A 7,608-nucleotide genomic window follows, 5' to 3' on the forward strand; every position below is an offset into this window, starting at 1 on the left:
CCTGCAGGGGAGTTGCTTCACAAGCAGTGAAGCAAGTCTGCAGGTGTCTATCTTTCTCTCCCCATCTCTGTCTTCTCCTCCTCTCTCGATTTCTCTCTGTCTTACTCAACAACAATAATAATAACAACAAGAATGATAAAAAACAAGGGCAACAAAAGGGAAAAAATAGCCTCCAGGAGCAGTGGATTCATAGTGCAGGCACTAAGACCCAGTAGTAACTCTGGAGGCAAAAAAAAAAAAAAAAAAAGGAAAAATTGGCCTCCAGGAGCAATGAATTCATAGTGCCGGCACTGAGCCCTAGTGATAACCCTGGTGGCAATAAAATAATAATAATGAAATAATTATGATAATAATAATGTGAATTTTCCTATATTTCAATTGTTTCTGTACTGTGAAATATCTTCTCATGGTCTGCGGGATGATCAGGTTATACATTAAGTATTAAATTGTCTGTAATCATGAGCTCTCAGGCTTCTCTTTACACATTTCTGGAAGGCACCTCCCTGCTGTTAGGAGTCTTCCACTTGTAGAGAGATTTCTTTCCCTTGACCCCACCCCTAAGCCCATAATTTCTCTTTTTAGTAATTGCCTGCTGGTGAAGGGCCCACCTTGTACCCAAGGCCATGCCAGCCATTGTCCCCAGTACACAACCTAAGGACAGCATGGTCTTAGGAAGGGCCTGGGAAAGTCAGGACAGGGTTCCAGGAAAACAAAAGGGAGATTTTGAACAGAGCTCTCCCTAGGCTGATTAAAAAGACCTGAGACAGACATTCTAGCAAGGAAATGAATGCTTACCTGACCTTTCCCTGCTAACCACATGGACTAATTCCCATGTGGCTAAAGAGAATTGCTGACAAAAGCATGTTTTCCCTGCTTCGCTTCCTCTGTTATGACTGGTTCCAGGCAGTAGAGAAAAAGAATCAAGGAGAAATCATATCTTAATTAAGATTCTGAATTGTACCCAGAGTCCTGATTCTGGTGGCTTTTGCTTACAAGCACAGGAGGCCTTCCACACTTGCAAACTGGTTAAAAATGAGGTTCTCCTACTTCTCTTCCTAAATTCTCCAAGAGAAACCTATCCTTGTTATTACCATCAGATTAAAGTAACTGTGAGTGCATTGGAACTGAACAGCCCTTTAACTTCCATGGGTTTGGGTCCAGTATTCCTCTCGTCTAGGGTACCTAGTAATAATGAAGAGATTATGGGAATTCCCCCCCACAACTGTTCTTTACCTTTAAACATGGGGTGATCCAGAGGCTTTGGACTCCACTATTGGCATTACCAGTCCCTATCAGCTCAAAAGTGGGTAACATCTGGCCCTTGGGCTGCATATGCAACTTAAGAAAACATTTGGTCTATCCCAGTTAAGGTAGCCACAAGTGGGACTTGAAATTCAATAAATCGAGGAGTTTTTTTTTTCATAGCAATATTAAGTGCTAATTTTTCAGCAATTGCCTGCTGGTGATAATTCTATATGGTCTACAAATGATGCTGTAAACATCCAGATGACTCTTGGGAGATGAAGGTTCCCTACTTTTGTGCTTGTTGATGAAGCCAATGATATTAAAGTTGGTTTTACCAAACAAGGTGGGAGTATGATAACCTAGGAATCTCTAGTCACCAATGACCTTCACAGAATATTCCAAAAGATGTCTTTAGTTTAATTTCCCATCCCTGGATAAAATAATAAAAGGAGTGAACTAAATATTTTCTTAAACCATCCCCGGTTCTGAAATGCCATGCTGTTTTGTCTAGCATGCACCTTTACTTAATTGGTCCAAAGGGTTATCGTAGTTTCTTTAAAATAATAGAAAAATTTGTGACCTTTTTCCCTGACCCTTTTTCTCTTTAAATTTGATAGCTATTAATAAAAATTAACATAAAAGAAGAAGGATTGAATCATATAACAGATACAAAAGTCATGTGTGATATACCTGCAAGTCCTTAGCTCAGACAAGTTCATCAATAAATGTACTTGGAATGTTTAATTATCGGGGCTTTTCTCCCCCTGAGAATTGCCAGCAGAGGGCGAGTGTGGAGGCTGAAAGAACAGGTCTTGGTTTCCATAGCTTGTTAGCTCCACTCAGTATGTGGCAATGACCCTGCACCTGCTTGGCAAATTCCCAGTGACAGATGTATTTGCACTTTGTTAGCATAGCAAATAATCACAACCACAATGAGTACAGATTGTCCACAGGCTGCAAAGTGAGTGGCATGTTAAGCAACAATATGGAAAACTTATATTTGTTTCATCAATTCTAATCTCCCAGTCTTTTCTGCAGATTCATAGAGATTTTTTTCCTTTTTAAAACAATGCTTATTTATTTTGAATAGAGACAGAATGAAATTGAGATGGAATGAGGATATAGAGAGAGAAAGAAGGAAGGAGGGAGGAAGAGAGAGAAAGATCTGCAGGACTGCTTGTGCAGGTGGGGACTGAGGACTTGAACCAGAGTTCTTGTGCACTGTACCAGTCAGAATAACAGGAGTGCTCTGAAATTAACTATTCAAGTTGCTGTCTGCTTTGTCTCGCTAGAATTTTTCATACATATATATTCTTTGCCTTTAGAGAAAGCCACTCTTAATGGTTTCCTGCATCTTCCTAAAACTGCACATATACTCATAATTACTGGTATATAGGATTCCCTGCTTCCATTAAACAGAATCATGAGGCACACAATCCTACAATAGTGTGTTCATTATGCCTGGTCCAAAGAACCAAGATCTGCTACATTTTCTTGGTATGTGTCTGTTTCCAGTGGAGAGCCTTACAGAGGAGGTCAGGGCCTTGGTGATCCTCAGTGTATAGATGTGTGTGTGTGTGTGTGTGTATACACGCACAGGCAGGTGGAGAGAACCCATGTCCATAAGACACAGTATCTGGAAGCAGACATTTCTGCGAGGTAACAAGTACACATGCAAGTCAGCACTGGAACTCAGAGCTTGTCCAGAGGGTCTCACTCCCACTAATCCTCAACTCTTCTGTGCTTGGGTGGAGCATATGGACCCTGAATGCCTCAGTCTGTGCAAAATGAAAGAAAATGGAGACCTGTTTACATAGATACAGGAAATAGGACACTTACTTCAGTGATTCTTCCAGTGATTTATTTGCCCAGCTGCATAGCAAGTCCACTTTGAAACTACACTCTCTGTACAGCACCCTCATTCCCCATTGGTCCTTGCTCCTATGATGCACAAACATCAGTTGATAGTGGTAGTACTCTAGCTTGCCATCACATACACATGAAATGATGGCTTATACATTCATTTTACAAAGCACGCAACCACATTCATGTAGTGCATTTCATCCCCCACCCCCCATGATCATCAGCATTATGATCTTAAAACTGGAAAAATTAGAGCTGCCTGGTCCAGACTTCCATTACATTAAAGTACGGCTACTGAACAAAATGATTTAAGGCCAGAGCAGAAAGTTAAGAATTTTATCAAAGGCAGACCCATGGCCCCCTCCCAACCTGCTGAATCCAAATGTGAGAGACTTGGAAACAGCCTCCTGATGAAACAGTTCCAGGTGACTCTGACCACACTAACATGTGAAAACTAATGACCGAAAGAGCCCACCCTGGTGGCCACTTTTTTCTGCTTTGCCACCTCCTCACAAGGCCACTATCATAACACAAGGTAAACCACTGCATTTGGGAAAGTTAAGAGTAACTGCTTCAAGGCAGATTTGCTGCTTTAGGAAGTAGCTGTGTGAGCCAGAGAGGGTCCTAATAGGTCAAAGACAGGTTGGGGACATAGAATTGATTATTCAGAGAATACATTGATTTTAAAAGTAATATTCAAAATTCCAGTTCTTCCCAAAACTTCTAAGTTTAGCCTAAAGTTACTGTTATTCTGTTCCTAGTTCTGGCAACCATTGAAAATTTCTTTTTGAGGGAGTTTTGCTTACAATTTAGATAGGTTTGGAAGTCAGGTGGTACCCCAGAGGGTTAAGTGCATGTGGCATGAAGCGCAAGGACCAGAATAAGGATCCCAGTTTGAGCCTCCAGCTCCCCACCTAGGAGAGTTGCTTCACAGGTGGTGAAGCAAGTCTGCAGGTGTCTTTTCTCCTCCCTCTCTCTGTCTTCCCCTCCTCTCTCTACTTCTCTCTCTCCTATCTAACAGTGACGACATCAATATAACAATAACAATAATAACTACAGCAACAATAAAAAGCAACAAGGGCAACAAAAGGGAAAATAAATAAATAAAATTTTAAAAAAAGAATTTAGTTAGGTTTAACTCAGGTCCTTCAGATATTTTAAGTTGCACCTGTACATTAAATTATTAAATATACTTGATTTCCCTTCTCTGTCCTCCCCCAGGTGTTTGGTATAGTAGTAATAATAAAAACCTCTTTTTATGTGCTGGAATAAGTTTTATAAATCCAATAAATTAAATTTACAAAAGTAAAACAAGACTTCTTTTTTTTAATTTCTCTATTGGGGAATTAATGTTTTATATTCTACAGTAAATGCAATAGTTTGTACATGCATAACATTTCCCAGTTTTCCACATAACAATACAACCCCCACAAGGTCCTCTCATCCTTTCTGGACCTGTACTCTCCCCCCACCCCACCCTAGAGTCTTTTACTTTCATGCAATACACCAATTCCAGTTCAGGTTATACTTGTGTTTTCTGATCTTGTTTTTCAACTTCTGCCCGAAAGTGAGATCAACCCATATTCAACCTTCTGATTCTGACTTATTTCACTTAACATGATTTTTTTCAAGGTCCATCAAAGATCTGCTGAAAACAGTGAAGTCATCAGGTTTTGGCTATTAAAATTGTGCTGGTAAGAACATATGTGTACATAGATCTTTCTGGATGGTTGTGTTTGGTTCCTTAGAATATATCCCCAGGAGAGGAATTGCAGAGAGGGTAGGTCTATTTCTAGCCTACTGAGAGTTCTCCAGACTGCTCTCGACAGAGGTTGGACCAATTTACACTCTTACCAGCAGTGCAGGAGGGTTTGCTGCTGTTACCTTTTCTGATGTATGACATTCTCACAGAAATGAAGTGATATCTCATTGTTGTCTTTATTTGCATTTTTCTGACAATCAAAGACTTGGAGCATTTTTTCATGTGTTTCTTGGTCTTTTGGATCTCTTCTGTGGTGAATATTCTGTACATGTCCTCTCCCCATTTTTGGATGGGGTTATTTGTTTTCTTGTGGTTGATTTTGGCAAGCTCTTTATATATTTTGGTTATTAGCCTCTTGTCTGATGTATGGCATGTAAAGATCTTCTCTCATTCTGTGAGGGGTCTCTTGGTTTGGGTAGTGGTTTCTTTTGCTGTGCAGAAACTTTTTAATTTGATGTAGTCCCATAGGTTTATACTTGCCTTAGTCTTCTTTGTAATTGGATTCGTTTCATTAAGATGTCTTTAAAATTTATGCAGAAAAGAGTTCTTCCAATATTTTCCTCTAAGTATCTGATAGTTTCTGGTCTAACATCCAAGTCCTTGATCCACTTGGAATTTACTTTTGTATTTGGTGAAATACAGTGGCTCAGTTTCATTCTTCTGCATGTTTCAACCCATTTTTTCCAACACCATTTGTTGAAAAGACTCTTCTTTCCCCATTTAATAGTCTGGGCACCTTTGTCAAAGATTAGATGTCCTCTGTTGTTGTTTTCAGTATCTCCTAATCTCTTTTTGAGGTCTCTAACTTCTTTTTTAGTTGTCTCTAATTCGTCTTCGATCTTGCTAATTCTGTCTTCAGCCTCATTTATTCTATTCTCTCTCCCCTCTACTGTTTTCTGGAGTTCATCTATTTTGTTACCCTGTTCTGATTCTGTTTTAGCTTGTCCAGCTAGTTGCGTTCTTAGTTCATCTATTTCAGCTTTCAGCTCTCTAATAACCTTGAGATAATTAGTGTTTTCTTCCAGAGTCTCATTTGTTGTTTGTGCATTTCTGATGACAATTCTTTCAAACTCTTTATTCACTCCTGTGATTATTTCCTTAGCTAGTGTTTGGATGTTGACCTTATTATTTTGTGCTTCACCCTTTGGGGGCTTTTAACTGAACTCTTGTCCTTGTTCATTTCTCCAATATTTCTTCTTGTTGGTTTAACCATTCTATATAGTATGTTATGAGGTCCCTTTCGCAGTACTTTTCAAATTACTGATCACTATTGTCTGGATTGACTTGTGTCTAAGTAAGTAATTAAAGGGTTCACAGTTGTGGAAATTTACAGTTGTTTCAATATTATTTTAATCCCTGATTTAGAGCTCAGGGGCTTAAATGCCTCTTTTGTTCTTTTTCTTCCCTGTAGGCTATGGGAGCCTGAGGGCCTTTAAACTCTAAGTAGGCTTCTTAGCTTAATCCCTCACTCCTGACCAAGAGATAAAGCAGGGTGGGGCAGAGAAATCCAGTGGTTATGCAAAGAGACTCTCACAGCCCCACTGCTAGGTCACTGAGGTATAGACCTTCTCCTGAGTTTCCTGGTTAGTTCTCTGTCCCCTGGTGTCAACACAGGGCCTTCCCACTGCTGCTGCAGCTTCTGAGGACAGTAGCAATGGAGACTCACCGTTGCATTTGGTGCGTCTTTGGGGATTCCTCTCCTCCCTTCAGCCATCTTTTTTGTTGGTGAAACAGACAGGAGGTGATGTCTTAACTGGTAAACTGCCAGACTGTTACCAGCCAGTTAATCTTTCCCTAGGGGCCTCTGTGTCCATGAGCCACATGTATTTGCAACCACCAGTGATTTGGTGGGTTCCTGAAGTCATTCTAGTCTTGTCTTATTGCAGTCCCAGATGATCTCCTTTGGTATTCCTAGTTGACCCCAGAGTGGAGAGAAGAGAAACACAGCTCTGAAGACTTCTTAAATTCTCTAATGCATATATAAAACCTGTGGACTGGGGAGGTTACTCAGTGGTAGAATTCAGGACTTAGCTGCTTGAGGACCCAGGTTTGATCTCTGACACCTGATATCGTGGAGTGGTCTCTCTCTCATTTATGTTCAGAAGCTAAATAAATAATTAAGTAAAGCAGCATGGTTCTTCTTTAAAGCCACAGACTCAAACTAATGACCCAACTAACCACTTTAAACTACTTCTGTCACAAGATTGACTTGCAGTTCTAATAGGTCAGATGCAAACACCTCGACTATGAATATGTACAAACTCACTGTGGAAAGTATTATACTATGAGACCTATTGGGCCCTGAGACATTTATATACATTACTGACTGATTTTTCTTTTCACTTACACCACAAAATTCTCATCTGTTGTGGGACTATGTGAAAGCTTGGTAGAGCTTAGGGGAGCTCTCCCATCCTTGGATGGAGGTCTAGAAAGACATCCCACTTGTTAGCCTCTCTCCTTATACAGATGAGCCAAGAGGGAAAAGTCTCCCAGACTCAGTTTCTCCTTGTTAGTCTCTCAAGCTCACAGAAAGCCTACAAGCTTCTCACACTTAAGTTTCCCCTGCTAGCAGCAGGCCAAATGGCTGCCTGCTTTACAGTTCACTCAAAGTTCACACATCCACTTCACCTCTTGATCATAAAGGAGAACACATTCTATCATACACCTCCCCAACACCAGGCAGTGAAACCCCCAACTTCTATTTCCTTTTGCCCTTTGATATCTGTGATTTACAT

This window comes from Erinaceus europaeus, chromosome 9 (genome assembly GCF_950295315.1).
Source record: "Erinaceus europaeus chromosome 9, mEriEur2.1, whole genome shotgun sequence".
NCBI lineage: Eukaryota > Metazoa > Chordata > Mammalia > Eulipotyphla > Erinaceidae > Erinaceus > Erinaceus europaeus.